Raw genomic sequence first — 16,861 nt, 5'->3', positions numbered from 1 at the left:
TCTTTCCACAATTTTTGCAATTTTCCTGCTCTTTTTTGGGGGGTCATTTTGGCCCTCTCCTTGCCTTTTAAAAAAATTGTTTTATTTAATTATTTGTTGGCACTGCACATATACAGGGTCCCATGTGAGTCTTATGCTTGTAAGAGCAGGGACGCCTGTATTTTGACTGCCAGCAACTGATTTCAGGATTTCAGATAGGGGGCATTTCTGACTGTACCTAGAGATGCTGGGGCTCCCACTGAACTACCTAGAGATGCTGTTCTCCCACTGAACTACAGGCCTTCGGTTACCTTCCAAAAGATGCGGCCCCTTGTTGGGGATAGGATTGCACCAACCAGGACTGAAAAGCAGCTCACTTGAATGGGAATTGTATGACAAAGGTGTAGTCCCTCTTCCCGCTGGTCCTCCAGATGTTGGACTACAACTCCCATCATCCCTGACTGCTGGCTATGTCCGCTGGGGCTGATGGGAGCTGAGAGTCCAACAACCTTTGGGCCACAGGTTCCCCATCCCTGCCTTAAAGCAACCTGATGACAGACGTCACTATACCAGGCTTCCGACTGTCTTAGACCACAGTGAGACAAGGTTCCATTTTGGCCAGATTGAGGCAGCCCCATAAACAAAGGGAAAGGGCCTCTGTGCGTCTCCTGGGCACGTTTCACCCAGGATGAAGTTATGTAAGAGGCTTTCTAGATAAAAAGAAAATGAGGAAATAAAACATTCCTTCATTACCGCATGTTGTTCCCCACAGAGTCAAATGATCCATCACATTGTGCTGAATCATGCCAGCCAGCCTTGTACTGGAACATGTCAAGAGGAGATATGATGGAGAAAGAGGAGGAGAAAGAGGAAGAGGAATTCAAAATCATATTTGGTTTCTGGGCAATGCAAAGCCTCATATTTAAATGCACACTATTGCCACTTTCAGTTGTGTTCCTTGTTGTGCTGATATCAGTGCGTTCTCTTTATGTTCCTTCCAGAATTGCAAACTTCTTTTCAAACTAGACTGGCACAACTGCTGCAAATTGCTCCGTATGTGATGGTTTTGTGCGGTCCTCCCTCTTTCAATGGCAGTGTGTATGTAATGAAATTGGGGTTAGACGACTTAGGTTTCTGGGGTCCCTGCTAATCCTGTCATTTTTACCTCTGCAAAATAGCAGAAAAAGGGGACTGCTTACCAGTACATGGTTGGACCCAGCTCTTTTGTTATGTAAACAGCCCTGCACAGCTCTGTTAAGTATCTGCTTTGTTTTTGTTTTTTGTTAGAGCGTTTATTAATTTTCCAATAAAAAACATCCAAATAACACATCAAATCACAATCCAATAAAAAAATAAAAATAAAAAATGAAATTGTCTTCCAAATTATAATCTTAATTTTGCGACTCCCCACAGTCTGAATTCCAAAGCATTTCCAAATCTCAGTCCTGCCTCTCTCATCGATGTTTTCATAATTCCATATCACAATTTTATCTATCCACGCTTGTCTCTGAGATCCTTGATCATGTCAGAAGGTGAATAACCTTCGTTATTTGTTTGTTAAGGGTTTTGTTTTGTTAAAGGTAAAGGGACCCCTGACTGTTAAGTCCAGTCGCAGACAACTCTGGGGTTGCGGCGCTCATCTCGCTTTATTGGCTGAGGGAGCCGGTGTACAGCTTCCAGGTCATGTGGCCAGCATGACTAAGCCGCTTCTGGCAAACCAGAGCAGCACACGGAAATGCCGTTTACCTTCCCGCCGGAGCGGTACCTATTTATCTACATGCACTTTGACATGCTTTCGAACTGCTAGGTTGGCAAGAGCAGGGACCGAGCAACGGGAGCTCACCCCGTCACAGGGATTCGAACTGCCGACCTGATCAGCAAGCCCTAGGCTCAGTGATTTGGACCACAGCGCCACCCGCGTCCCACATCTGCTTTGTTATGTACGCTTAACTGTAGCCATACAGGAAATAAATTGCTGAAGTCACTTGCCCAAGGTGATCTGAAGGGGTTGTTGCCAGGATGAAATGAGGGGGAGAACTGTGTACACCACTATTTGGAAGAATGGTGGGATACAAATGTAATATATATATTTTAAAAGGTATTATCTGTCTTCTTGAATTCTGCTTGGAAATGGACCTGGTAGCTTTTCCAGTCACTGCCATTAGCCACCTGGTCAAAAAGTTATTTTCTCTCTCTTTTTAACTTTGATAGAGTTGGAAGGGACCCTGAGGATCATCTAGTCCAGCCCCCTGCAATGCAGAAATGTGCAGCTGCCCCACACGGGGATCGAACCTGCAACCTTGCCGTTATCAGCACCACATGCTAACCAGCTGAGCTATAATGAGCATGATAGTGCTGCCATGTAGATGAGTGCTATAGTGCTGTTATGCCACTAATATTTTTGTTTGTTTATTAAAATACTACAGCTGGAAAAGCACTGGGGCACTAATTAATTAAAAGACTGGCATAAACAAACAACCAAACAGTTTGATGAAGTGGTGTCTACTTCAAAGGTTATCATGAAGGTGTGCTGAGCTTGAAATGGCTGTGTGGGTGAACTAGACCTTCCTCGCCTACAGCCATTTATTTATTATAATTTCTTACCCGACTTTCCTCATGAGTTTGTAGGGCTGGTTACAATGGCACAGCATACATTCCAATGGTTCCCAAAGTGGGTTTTACTGCCCCCTGGGGGCCAGTGGGGTTACCCAGGAGGATACTGGAAGTATAAAGGACTATCCAACTTTGAAAAGCTGGTATCGCTGGATCCAGTTCACCAGCTTTGTTGAATTAATGAAACTAAATGGTTTTGACTGGATTTTTGCACTTAATTCTTCCTGTTATGAATTTTATTGTGTTATTATCTTTAGCGGGTTGGGCAAACAACTATTGTGAATCATGTTTCTTATAGGTTAGGGGGCATTGAGGATGAGTTCATGGAACCAGCGGAACCAACACAGTTCCAAATGGAGCAGAATGGTATAAATTCAGGGGGTCACATAAAACAAAACTGTCCTGTCCCTTGGTGTGGATTGAATGTAGCGAGATGAATATACCCTCTACATCATGGGTAGGCAAACTAAAGCCCGGGGGCCAGACCCGGCCCAATCGCCTTCTCAATCCAGCCCGCGGACAGTCTGGGAATCAGTGTGTTCTTACATGAGTAGAATGTGTCCTTTTATTTGAAATGCATCTCTGGGTTATTTGTGGGGCATAGGAATTTGTTCATTATTATTTTTTTCAAAATATAGTCCGGCCCCCCACAAGGTCTGAGGGACAGTGGACCGGCCCCCTGCTGAAAAGGTTTGCTGACCCCTGCTCTACATTGTGGGAAAGCAATTCCGCTTACAGCTTACAGCTAAAGAGCACCTTAGTTGTAGTCACCCATCTGGAAACAGCCTTTTTTTTAAAAAAAAAATCATGCTTTCCCCCTTGCAATTTGTTGTTGCAGAGAGGGTGTGTTTTCAACTCTCTCTTTACTGCCCTTGGGGCGAGATTCTTTTGTGAGTGCTGACAGCTTCTTGCAAGCCTCACCTTTCAAGTCAACCTTCCTTGCTGCTTAAACATTAATGAACAGGAGCTGGCGAAACTTTAAGAGACGCATCATCTATGATGCAAATTCTGAAACACAAACTTGACATGAGCCAACAGTGTGACGCGGCAGCTAAAAAAGCCAATGCAATTCTGGGCTGCATCAATAGGAGTATAGCATCTAGATCAAGGGAAGTAATAGTGCCACTGTATTCTGCTCTGGTCAGACCTCACCTGGAGTACTGTGTCCAGTTCTGGGCACCACAGTTCAAGAAGGACACTGACAAACTGGAACGTGTCCAGAGGAGGGCAACCAAAATGGTCAAAGGCCTGGAAACGATGCCTTATGAGGAACGGCTAAGGGAGCTGGGCATGTTTAGCCTGGAGAAGAGGAGGTTAAGGGGTGATATGATAGCCATGTTCAAATATATAAAAGGATGTCACATAGAGGAGGGAGAAAGGTTGTTTTCTGCTGCTCCAGAGAAGCGGACACGGAGCAATGGATCCAAACTACAAGAAAGAAGATTCCACCTAAACATTAGGAAGAACTTCCTGACAGTAAGAGCTGTTCGACAGTGGAATTTGCTGCCAAGGAGTGTGGTGGAGTCTCCAACTTTGGAGGTCTTTAAGCAGAGGCTTCACAACCATATGTCAGGAGTGCTCTGATGGTGTTTCCTGCTTGGCAGGGGGTTGGACTCGATGGCCCTTGTGGTCTATTCCAACTCTATGATTCTATGATTCTATGAAACACCAGGGATGAGTGGCCAAGTTTCCTTTCTTCTGTAATGCTGCAATGTGTGTGAAACGTGCTACAGTGAAATACTTGGGCTGAAGCAAAAGGCAGGCAATAGGAATACTGTGCTGAGTCATATGATGGGGATTTCCCAGGTGTAATGTGTGTGTGAGAGAGAGTGAGAGTGAGTGAGAGAGAGAGAAATACACCCTGCAAAATGCACAATGGATAAAACAGTTTACATCAATTTCATCATCTATAATGGTATCCTTTTATTCTTCTCTATGACTGAAAATAACAAAGATTTGATGAATGCCTAGCCCTACAAATATCAGTTTGCACAGAAAGCTCATAGTGGTACCTCAGGTTAAGAACTTAATTCGTTCCAGAGGTCCGTTTTTAACCTGAAACTGTTCTTAACCTGAAGCACCACTTTAGCTAATGGGGCCTCCTGCTGCTGCCGCGCCGCCGGAGCCCTATTTCTGTTCTCATCCTGAAGCAAAGTTCTTAACCTGAAGCACTATTTCTGGGTTAGCGGAGTCTGTAACCTGAAGCGTATGTAACCTGAAGCGTATGTAACCAGAGGTACCACTGTATTCCCAGGAATGGCAACATTATGGAAGAATCTTGTCAGTTTTGCTTCTCTCCGTATCTCATTTTTCCAGTCTTTAAGTTCAGTTCTCCACATTCCCTTCGGTGATTTTCATTTAAAACAAAAAAAAAACTGTATAGGCCTGGAGGGCAGTCCCATAATGCCTGCCCATTGCCCTCTTGTCACCCTAAAGCAGAGCTTTCCAAATTGTGTGCCACGATACCTTAGTGTGTCACACAAACGCTCCCTGCATCCCTCCTGGAGCTGGAAAGGGATTAGTTTAAGCTGCGGTTTGCTAGTGGAACCAAATTACTGGGGCACAAAATGGTGTATGTCTAAGAGGTGTGTCACCAACATGAAAAGTTTGGAAAGCTCTGCCCTAAACAGTCTGCTGTTGCAAATATAGCTTTTGGGAAGGGTTGGAGCTTTTGCAGAGTGGAAATGGCTCTTTGCCCAGAGATAACCCAACTCTCCAGTTCCACTTCCCTAGACTATGTTTGCTGTTATCAAGGCTTCTGAATAATTGGGACTTCCACCTAATGCCCATGATGCAAAGCACATTCCAGTCACCCTTACAAAACACTTCTGTAGCAATAGCGCTTATGGAAGGAGCAGGATTCCTATGAATCATTGGCTGTGGAGGCACCACACATTTAAAGCACATTTCCTCCCCCACCTCCAAAAAAAGAATCGTGGGTACTGAGAACTGTGAGGGATAAACTACAGTTCCTATCAATCTGGGTTTGCTTGAGATCTTTTAAATGTATGGTGTATACACAGCCCCCTTTTAAACTCCCTTTCCCCCTTTATTAAAGAAAGACGTATTTCAAATGTGCTTACGGAGGGGTTATTGTTTTGCTTTTTTCTGTTTTAACTATTTATTTGGTCATTTGTCTCATGTTTTCATGTTGTGAACCGCCCTGCGATCTTTTGATGAAAGGCGGTATATAAATCCAGTGCTGTTTTTTTCTGGGAAGATGCAGGGGGACGCATACCCCTAAACATTTTGTGAATCTAACGGGGAGAAGAAACTAAAAATATTTTAAAAACTAGCAGTGAATCGTCAGTTCCACCGCTACCCCCCCCCCCAGATGGCTGCCTCATTTTCTGTCACAGTGTTTCCTGAGTCTCAGACGGAAGCGAGCATTTAATATGTGAAGTAGGAGTTGGAATCTAGCATGGTGATTGGTCAGTTTTGTTGTTACCACCTCCAATGGCAGCTTCATTTCCTTTCCCAATGTAATGCATGTTCTTTGTACTTTTGTCCATTTACTGTATTTATTTTTTCCGATTTGGAACTATAAAATGGTGATTTTCTTGAGTCAAAATGAGAGTACCCCAAAACATTTTTTAAAGAAAAAAAGCACTGTATAAATCTAATAAATAACAACAACATTTATGCAGGAATAAACCCCACATTGAACTCAGTGGGGCTTGCTTCAAATACACGTGCAATTGCATTTTTACAAGAGCTGAACTTTGATTGAAAATGCCCTCTGTGTAATTATTGTAGCTGTTTATTAGGAAAAGAGAAGAGGAAAGGGCAAAGGAAGAGGGAACAGGCTATTCTTTTAACATTTCAGGCCCTGCCTTCCTTTAGAACAACTGTGTGGGTTGTCTTCTTCCTTTAAGTTCACAATTTCTTAAGGGCTGTGTTGACAGTTTTTGTGCCTATGACATGCAGTGTGCTGTAACAATGACAGCCATCCTTGCCTGAAATAGCTGCATCACACGGTCCCTTCTTCCTCGTTTTAAATCTATTCGTGGGCATTAAGAAGACCAAATAAAGCCTTCTTCCATAATTCCTTCATTCATAGTGGCTTCCTTCTGACATATTTATAGACTGACCACTATAGTGATTTTTTTTCCATGTTGCACAGAATAGATGCACATAACTATATTTAACATCATCACACACAGTGGTGCTGTTAGGTAATTTTAGATTTAATGGTCTTAATGGGGATTCACATGAAGAATATCTGGCCAAACCCCTATCCTAAAGTCTGATCGCATGTGGACTGAAACACAGGGGATCTGTTACTCCCCTTTGCTCTACCTATATGACATTCTGCAAAGACAAACAAGACATATCCCATGTTTATGATGCCCTGCCTTGTTGTTTAGTCGTTTAGTCGTGTCCGACTCTTCGTGACCCCATGGACCAGAGCCCGCCAGACTTCCACTGTCTTCCACTGCCTCCCGCAGTTTCCTCAAACTCATGCTGGTAGCTTCGAGAACACTGTCCAACCATCTCGTCCTCTGTCGTCCCCTTCTCCTTGTGCCCTCCATCTTTCCCAACATCAGGGTCTTTTCCAGGGAGTCTTCTCTTCTCATGAGGTGGCCAAAGTATTGGAGCCTCAGCTTCAGGATCTGTCCTTCCAGGGAGCACTCAGGGCTGATTTCCTTCAGAATGGATAGGTTTGATCTTCTTTAAGTAATGCCCTTCTTTCGTTACCTGCCTCCGTGCCTGCGAGCCCCTAGAACAGTGGTTTTCAACCAGTGTGCCCTGGCACCCTGGGGTGCCTTGAATGATGGTTAGGGGTGCCACGGGCAACACTGGTCTCTATCCCTCTTTCCTTCCCTCCCTCCTCTGATACCCTCTCACGTTTCTGCCTCCCAAAGGCCTGCCCAGCTGTTTGTTGCAGCAGCTCTGGCTACAAGCTTCCCAAGTGAATGGTGCCTCTGGGGCCGGCCAGGGGGTGCTTCCCAGGCCCCTGTGGGGCAGTGTGAGGAGACACCTCTCTTTAGGACAGGAGCGGGGTAGCTCAGGGACCAGGGGTGGCACCTGCGGCCACCCAGAGGACTTGCAAGGAGAGGGGAGAAGAGAGGAGGCTGAGGGGACACTCCCCAAGGTGTTTGAACCACAGAGCCTAGGACTTGCCGATCAGAAGGTTGGCGGTTCGAATCCCCGCAACGGGGTGAGCTCCCGTTGCTCGGTCCCTGCTCCTGCCAAACTAGCAGTTCGAAAGCACGTCACAGTGCAAGTAGATAAATAGGTACTGCTCCTGCGGGAAGGTAAACGGCGTTTCCGTGCGCTGCTCTGGTTCGCCAGAAGTGGCTTAGTCATGCTGGCCACATGACCCGGAAGCTGTATGTCGGCTCCCTCGGCCAATGAAGCGAGATGAGCGCTGCAACCCCAGAGCTAATGGTCAGGGGTCCCTTTACCTTTACCTTTAAGCCTCCAGAATCCTTTGCAAGACACACGGGTTCCCTGAGCATGTTCAGCAGGCAAAGTAGTGCAGAGAAGAATTCCCCCCCAGGCAGGAACTGTGAAAACTACATCCGTTTTCAATGAAGCCCCCCCCCCCCCACGAGACATTGCACCAGGTGCTTTCAGTGCTTATGTAAGAATGAAAGCACTTGAGCATTCCTGTGGATGAATGGCGGCTTTGTGTGGGGCAACCACGGGAGAAACAACCACAATGACTAACAATCTGTGTGCTGAGGAGGAAAAAAGAAGACTTTTGCAGCAGAAACTCACCATGATACCTGGATGGAGAGTCATTCATATGTGGGGAGGATCTGCGCAGGCATGCCTGCCTTGCTTTGAGCATATGGGGGGAGAAGAGAGCGAGCTAAATGTTACCACACACCTAGCGATTTTGCTGCTGTCAATTGAAAGCTGGCGATGCTGACAGAAGAAGGAATCCCCTTGCATTTCCTAGTAGCGATTTGGTGTGTTTCAGCGCCTCCCCTTGCCCCCTGCAAATTGGCACCTTTCAGAAGAGAGTGGATAGGGAGCTTCAACTATAAGGGCGAAATGGCAAATCTCCCCCCTCCCCCTTCTCTTCCATTGGTAGAGGCATCTGCCATATCAAAAACCAGCCTTCAGGTTATTTTTGAACACATTTTTAAAAGGTAACCCTCAAGACTTCCTCCAGGCAGTGCTTTCATGGGTGGTGGTGGTTGTTTTTTAAACGAATTGCCAGTATTCATATATTGATAAATGTGCCAGGAGCACCAGCACAAAATGGCTGCCATGGACAGCAAAAAGGGAGCTGCTGATAACCCGTAGCAGTGCGTTGCTATTGGCAACTGTTTGTGTCAAAAGACAACTGAGTGTACCTCCTGGGGTAAAGTCAAACCACTTCGCTAGCAGCACCGAAGTGTCCTCCCCGCGGTGCAAGCCTAGGCAGTGTGTATGGGGGGTCCTGGGCTGCCCCAATGACAAAATCCCCCCTCCAATCTTGGCCTTGCTAATCTGGTCCAAAGGAAAGCAGAGCAATACGTTTGGCACCAACTTGGCTGCAGGAGTTGAGGGAAGGAGGCGTACAAGGCGCCATCCAAACATCTCCACTCCAGATTTGTGTAGGGTTTACTCCTCTGACATTCTCAGAGCAGCTAACAATCTGCTGATACACTGGCACCCCCCCCTCAATTTATCTATCAATATACACACTTACACAGTCCTCTCCTCACTCTGTGTGTAAAAAGGTAAAAGGTAAAGGTAAAGGACCCCTGGACGGTTAAGTCCAGTCAAAGGCGACTATGGCGTTGTGGTACTCATCTCGCTTTCAGGCCAAGGGAGCCAGCCTTCATCCACAGACAGGTTTCCAGGTCATGTGGTCAGCATGACTAAACCGCTTCTGGTGCAACGGGACACTGTGACAGAAACCAGAGCGCACGGAAATGCCGTTTACCTTCCTGCTGCAGCGGTATCTATCTACTCGCACTAGTGTGCTTTGGAACTGCTAGGTTGGCTGGAGCTGGGACAGAGCAACGGGGGCTCACCCCATCGCGGGGATTCAAACTGCTGACCTTCTGATCGGCAAGCCCAAGAGGCTCAGTGGTTTAGACCACAGCGCCTCCTGGGTCCCCCCATTCTCTGTGTACATGTATCGTGATTGGGCTGCCCCCAAAGCGCTCCCTCCAAAGCGCTTCCTCCCTTTTATTCAAATTCCCATTCCAGAGCAAAACAAAACCTTAAGAAGCTCAACCAATCACAAAGGTTCTCCTTGACACTCCGGACACAAGCAAAGCTGCTGTATCCAGAGCCAAGCAGCTAAAGAGAGCGGGTGCCACATACATATTCCCCCCCCCTCTATTTAAGGGGATGACAGAGGACAAGATGGTGGGACAGTGTTCTTGAAGCTACCAGCATGAGTTTGACTAAACTGCGGGAGGCAGTGGAAGACAGAAGTGCCTGGCGTGCTCTGGTCCATGGGGTCACAAAGAGTCGGACACGACTAAACGACTAAACAACAATAAAAATTTGCGCTATGACATCATGCCTGCATCATACTTTCATTTTGGCGTTTTAACTTTCAGGCTGTAATTGCTGTGCCCTGGGTTCCACAAAAACAGCATCAACAAGAAGGGAGTGGCTTATGTCACAAAGAAGCAACTTCAGTTTGTCACACTGCCATGGCGCCATTAGGGCATCAGAGGTGGTAGTAAAAGAAAACACACACACACACACCCCAAACAGAACATTTCTTGTATAAATGTTTTGGCATACAGTCATATCTTGGAAGTCAAATGGAATCCATTCTGGAAGTCAGTCTGGCTTCCAAAATGGTTGAAAACCAAAGTGTGGCTTCTGACTGGCTGCAGGAAATTCCTGCAGCCAATCAGAAGCCGGGAAGCCCTGTCAGACGTTCGGCTCCCAAAATAATGTTCAAAAACCAGAACAGTCACTTCCAGGTTTTGATCATTTGGGAGGCAAAACATTCGAGAACTAGGCTGTTTGACTTCCAAGGTACGACTGTGTTTGCTGGAAGCTACAGACCATGCACAGATGTCCCAGGAAGGTACAAACCAATTTCAATGCAGGAGCCCATGTGACCACCCTGGGAGCATCAAGGGTGCAAATCAGCTGGACGACACATGAGAAGGGCTGCCTGGAGGGCCCCAAAGACTAGATCAGTTTTCTGCAGCTTTCCCCAGTCCAAGGGAGGAACTAGACTTGTACAAGACGGCAATTGTGCTTGGGGCTTTGAAATACCTTGCGGGATGACTTCTCCCCTCAGGGCAGCTTCTTTCCAAATGAGGAATAAGAAAGGGAAGGGGAAGCAAAGGTATGCATGTGTATTAACGTAGGCTAAGGGAAGGGCAAAGATTGCAGAAGGAAGGGACTGTTACGCACACATCTTGCAAGTTCCTCTGTTCTCTACGCTTCCGATCCTCGCCTGAAGGGACAAGTGAAGGTCATGGGTGGCTATAACCTAACGGGAGCCTGCCTCCTGTTGAATCAGACCCCTGGTCTATCTGGACCATCTCCTCTGATAACCAGACCCCTGGGTCCACCTCGCTCTGCATTTTCAACAGTCTCTCCAGTTTCAGGAAAAAGAGAGGAGCTTTCCCAGTGCTACAGGGAGATGGCCAGGAACTGAACCTGGGAACTTTGGCAGGCAAATTTCCTGCTCTAGCCCTGAAGGACCAGCCCTTCCCCTCTTTCCTCACTGATTTCACACAAGCCGTTTTCTTGAGACGCCATTCATTCATTCATTCTCTCAGTGATTGCAGAGTATCCCAGTGATGCAACTTCCAAAACCACGGCACCGCTTTCGCCTTCCTTTTTAAATACTTGTGTTACGGAAGGGGGGGGGGGATGTCTTCTTCACTACAATATATTTGCTCAATTTCTCTAGGACTCCATCACCCCTCCCCTGTCCTCCATAATCTCTCAAGTAATCCAGTCAAAATCACTCTGCCAAACCCTTCCTCCAGGCGATGCCAGGTGACAGACTATGCAAACATGGACCATTGCCTTCTCAGGATGTGTTTATCTGCGCATATCTCCAGCTCTCTGCATATTCACCCCTCCCTCCTCCATATGTTAATCTGTGTAACCCAACCTCTTCTTAATGTATTCATGATGTAACTGGGATGTATTTTGCACTGTATTCTGGGATATGGAGGGAAATTTCAAAAGTTCATGTCACCCCTTTCTCTGGGTTCAATCTCGCCTTGAACCTGTTGCGCAATAAACTTGGACCTTCTGCAGTTTGCTCCTGTGTCCGGCTGAGCTCATTTTCTTCCGCAGGGACCCACGGACTTAGTCCGATGAGCTGGGTGGCAGAGTAACCCCGCACCCAGATTTTAGCCGTAACAGTTGGCTGCCCAACGTGGGGCTTGTGGTTCTCCCGAGCTGCTGACTGGGGGCCCCGAAATCTTCAGCCGGCTCCGGGCCATTTTGCCTGGGAAGATCCTTTTGGACCCCCAGCCATCTTCCGGGCGGTAATCGAAAGCCCTAGGAGTTCAGCCGGGGAGCAAAAGAGGGATCCAGCCGGCTTATTATTCATCGATCCCGGGATCATCATAGAAGACGCGTGAGTATAAGGAAAAAGGAAAATCCAGTGCACTGGTGGGAAGGGGGTGGAATCTCCTGGCAACTGAATTCTCTGCCCTCCTCTCTATCGCTCCTTCTTGCCTTTCTCTTGGTCCGGTTAGTGAGAGAGACCGTGGACCGCTGCTCAACCCGAAAGGGGGGTTCTGAGCTCTATCTCTTTTCCTTAAAATCTCCAGCCAGCCGCACCAATTGGGAGTCCGAAAGTAAGACGGTGAGACCCGGCTTGGAAAGACAGCCGACTTTCCGCAACGGGCATCCCAGTTGAAAGCAAGGGGTTGGAGCTCTCTTTCCGAACTTCTCTAGCGCCCGGCAAGGGGGCGGGAAGTGGTCTTGCTTTCTATCCCAATCCCAGCCGCACTGGTCGGTGCCACGTAACCGTGCGTGAGCCCGCTTCCAAAAGCAAGGGGGATTTTCAGTTCGAAATTCTATCCAGGGACCACCCGATCTGGCACCGCATGGCGCGGGCGTCCAGTAGGGCCCCTTTTCCTGAGATGTGACGATAGGTAGGAGGTTGCCAGGAGGGATAGCCCATGAGGAATTGGGCAGGACCGGCAGAGTGGAAAGAGACCCCAGGTTATAGGAAATAAGGAAATAAGGAAATAGGAAATAGGAAAGGGAACGCAAGGAACCGGATAGCTAGAGCTCTCTAAAACCCACTAAGGAAGTTGCCAGGCAACTAGAAGCCCCTTCTCCTCTTTACTATACGTCCCTGTACTAAGCATTCCAAACCCCTAGACATACCATCCTAATCAACCCCTCTTTTTCCCCTTCTCTATCCCAGACCCCCCCCCCAAAAAAAGGAAAAAGCAAAAGAGCAACAACAGCAACGCATGCATCTATAAAGGGGTACCCAGTCAACCAAGCGTTGTGAGCCCTACCAGTCTGATTACCTGGTGGTGTGTTTGAAGAGGCAAGGAGGCTCATAAAACCATGTGGGACCTTCCTACTAATTTCACTTAATGAAGCCAAAGGTAGTGGCCCAACTCCTTGCAATAACCAACTAAAGGATGAGAATATATATGTTTACATGTTTACATGTTGTCTGTTATGTGTGTTGTCTGTTAATACATATATGAGAATATGTATGTTTACATGTTGTCTGTTATGTGTGTTGTCTGTTCCTTCTGTCTCTGGCAGACTGCCTTTCTTAAGTGTGCATAGTTTAAACTGCAAGCTTGCTTCAAAATTTAAATCTAAGGAAGCCATGCTGGATCTTAGCAGTCCTAAATAAGAGAAGATGAGAATGAAGTGTGCAAATGTTTACCCCACCTCTTGCTTTGCCCCAACTTTTGAGATTGTGAGTCTACAGTCTTATTTTGGAAGGTGCTGATAACCTAATGTTTCTGCTGCAAAAGCCTAGTTGAGCACAACTGCTCTCTCAAGCTAAAATGCAGTGTATGTATTTCATTAAGCGTATGCCTATAAAAGTATGGTGTTCATTCTAAGAAAATATTTGAGTCCAGTTTTAACTTTGATTTGGTTGGACAGAAGAGTTATTGTAAGGCTCCTGATATCAGTCTCTATAAGACGTCCTGGCCTCTTTTCTTAGAAAATGCCCCCCCTTGTTTCACTCTGTCTCTTTCAGGGGTTTTTTTTTCCCCTTCTCCTTCTTATTCTGTGCCAGGTAAATTTACTCCCGAGTAAGCTTCCTTTAAAGGAAACTGCAAAGGGCATAGATTAGGCTTATTATTCCTCTGCAAGTTCAGGAAAAATTGTCACGTTTGTATTCCTTTTAAATCAAATCTATGGCTGTTTTAACTATGCTTTATAAGAGATCCTCTCCCTATCTTAGGAAAAATGTTCACTTCAGTCTTTAAAGATAATTTATCTAGGAACTTTCACTCTTTAGTCTAAGGAAGTAAACTCTCACTTAAACTAGTTGAGTACTTTTATTTTCCTCTTCCTTAGTACATGATAGGCGCATGGCTTGTGGTCTCTTCCCCAGTTGTGTCTGTGTGCATGGGTATGTGTGTCTCTCTCTGGTAGTACAAATCTTGCTGCGAAATCTTGCTGTGAACCCTATATTTGGAGGGTTGGACTAGATGACCCCAGGGTCCCTTTCAACTCTCCCAATTTGTGGCTGTGTGGAAGGACATGGGTCTGCAAGCATTGGAGGGTAATTCTTAAATTCTGGTGAGGTGATGAGTTGAAATTCAGGCCAGATTTGCTCTTTGTTTTTTTTAAAAGAGGAGAGGTGAAAGCTGTGATGTTTTGAAGCAGAACTGGTGATATCAGGCATTTGAGTGATTACAGTATTTATCCTTTTGTCTACTATTTAAAAAAAAAAAAAAGAAATCAAACTTAAAAGTCTATTAAAAGTTTAAGCACATAAAAATTCACATAGTTAAGTAGAATTAGCCTTGACCATGACTGAGAATGTTAAAATAAATAAATAAATAAAAATCCTATACTCTCTGGCCATTTTTACTCATAAATAAGAGAGCGGTTGATTGTTCCGCGAATGGCCAGAGGGATATTAGCCCTTTCCTGTACATAAAGGAAGCAGTCTCAGTTTGCTTGGGCTGAATGGTGAATACTTGAATTGCTGAGTTTCTCTTTTTTGTTTAAAATCTAACCCTATTTTTAAAATCTACTCCTTACCTTTCCCTTCCTTATTCTAATTGAGCCAAAAGATGCAACATTTTCAATGGTATAAAAGGTTTGCTGAGACATGAACTCTGCACATGCACAGAGGCTAGATCAGCTTAAAGAGAGAGAGAGAGAGAGAGAGAGAGAGAGAGAGAAAGGAGGGGGGAGAGAGAAGGTTTGGAGAGCAGTGTGCTGCAGGGAGAAAGCTTTCCAAATTTCCAAATGTAAAAGAAAAGTCGGAACCATTGAAGGAAATCACCCTTAATCTGTCTTTGCTCCAGGGGCTACTTAAGACAAAAGGCTAAAAAAAAAAAAAAAAAAACCCTAGCCCATCAAAAGTCAAGAGTTTTCCAGGTTCCAAATCTTAACATGCCAAATTCTTTTCACAGGTAAATATCAAAGCATTCCCCCCTCAATGGGAATTTTAGGAACAGCATTTCCTGACAGGCTTCTCACATGAAATAATTTTCCCTTTTAACAGGATATGTGAACCCCGATAACAAAGTGTTTGTCCCTTTTCCTCCCACAGCAACTTTCTTTCTGTTTTGTGAAACACGTCTGAATCCCTGCTATATTAGTGACTTCCATCTCTTTGTGGCTTTGACACTTTTTTCAAGTTACAAATAATCTGTTTTCATTTATTTAATACATTTCTCCATGATGTCTATGAAGTTAATCGAAGCACAACCAAACATTGTTTGTGGAATGGTACTTGTTTACCTTCGGCCTGAGCATCTCTTATTAATTCTGTCATTTTGGCTAGTGCAAGGTACTTACACAACTTTAAATTGCCATTCATTATTAATTGTGTGTCTTAGCATTTATTTATTTTTGGTTCCTCATAGCTCATTTTGTGTGTTTGTGTTTTACTTTGGGGACATGTTCATCACATGTTGAAAGTCAGTCTCATGAAGTTCTTTTATTGGATAGCACATGGTGAATTTTAAGTTTTCCCCATTGTTTTCCCTTTTTTTTCAGTCCAGTAGTAATATGTGTGGTTTTGATAATATCTTTGTACTATTTAATAATAGTTATTTTCTGAATCTGATGTCTTTGTGTCAAGTCCATTTTCATCTAACTGGTAATCTAATTTTTTGCTTCCTTTTTATTTTTTAACCTTTGTATTTTTTACAGTTCTCTTTCTATACATGTGGAGTAATTTTTATTTTATAATATGAAAAGAACAACAACAACAAAAACTAAGTGAAGAAAAGCAAACAAACTTAGCAGATAATAACAGTAGTTATAGGAAAATGTGATAATAATATTGGAATGAATGAAACGCTTAATTCGCTAAGATTTTATTATTTGCAACTTCCAACAGAAACCGAAGGACATCACATCCTTTTCGCCTTTTGCCCCCTCCCTTTTCTAACTGTCTTTAAGCCCCAAAACCCTGCCCCTTACAGGATATCACTTCTACAGATGCAATGATGAAAAGCAGCAACAACCCCTCATGGCTAAGGGGAGGAGTTGAATTGCAAGGACATTTTCTCACTTTTGAACCTTAAGACTGTGCTCCAGGATTCAAAAGATACATGCATAAAAGATCACAATTGTGTCAAGATATGTAACTGATATTTAATTAGTTTGTTTTGTATTATGTGTTATTATGTAAGAATGTTGAAATGTGTCTGACAGTGTGATTTCCACAAAGGGGGGCAATTTTTCTGTGTAATTGTTTTTATGTTTAATGTCTTATTGCTTACTCACCAATGGAGAATTCTCATGCATTTTATACTTTCTAGTAGCTCACACTATTGTGTAGTCCAATGTTTAGATCAACTTGTAACCACATTTAATTGTTCCACCGCCAACTTTCCCTATCCATTTTAAAATGTGTTAAACCTCGTTTTGCCAAGGACAAGCTTCTGGATCCATAAAACACCAGGTACATGAAGGTGCATATGCTTTGGTTTAGCAGGAATGATCCCTTATAGAGTTAAATTGACTTATTTGGACAACTGCCCTTGTTAAGAATGGTTTTCTTTTAACAGATTGGTTTGAAGAGTTGAGAACCATGGGGCAAGATAAATTCAAATTGGACTCAGTTTGAATTGGGCAAGTGTATCCAGGCTGCAATTAGCCTTTTGGTCCTTTAAGTGCAAGTGAGCAACCCCCATGCGTGCAAAACCACAGCCTATGA

The 16,861-nt window shown here is 44.8% G+C and overlaps 1 protein-coding gene across 1 annotated transcript in view; it reads right to left on the bottom strand.

The window, feature by feature from the left end:
* PACC1 (proton activated chloride channel 1) overlaps positions 1-16,861 on the bottom strand; it is an 84,895-nt gene that overhangs the window by 32,869 nt on the left and 35,165 nt on the right. The gene's annotated exons all lie outside the window — the stretch shown is intronic.

This window comes from Podarcis bocagei, assembly GCF_964188305.1.
Source record: "Podarcis bocagei genome assembly, chromosome: 3".
Taxonomy (NCBI): Eukaryota; Metazoa; Chordata; class Lepidosauria; order Squamata; family Lacertidae; genus Podarcis; species Podarcis bocagei.
This window is presented reverse-complemented; position numbering and strand designations above follow the sequence as displayed.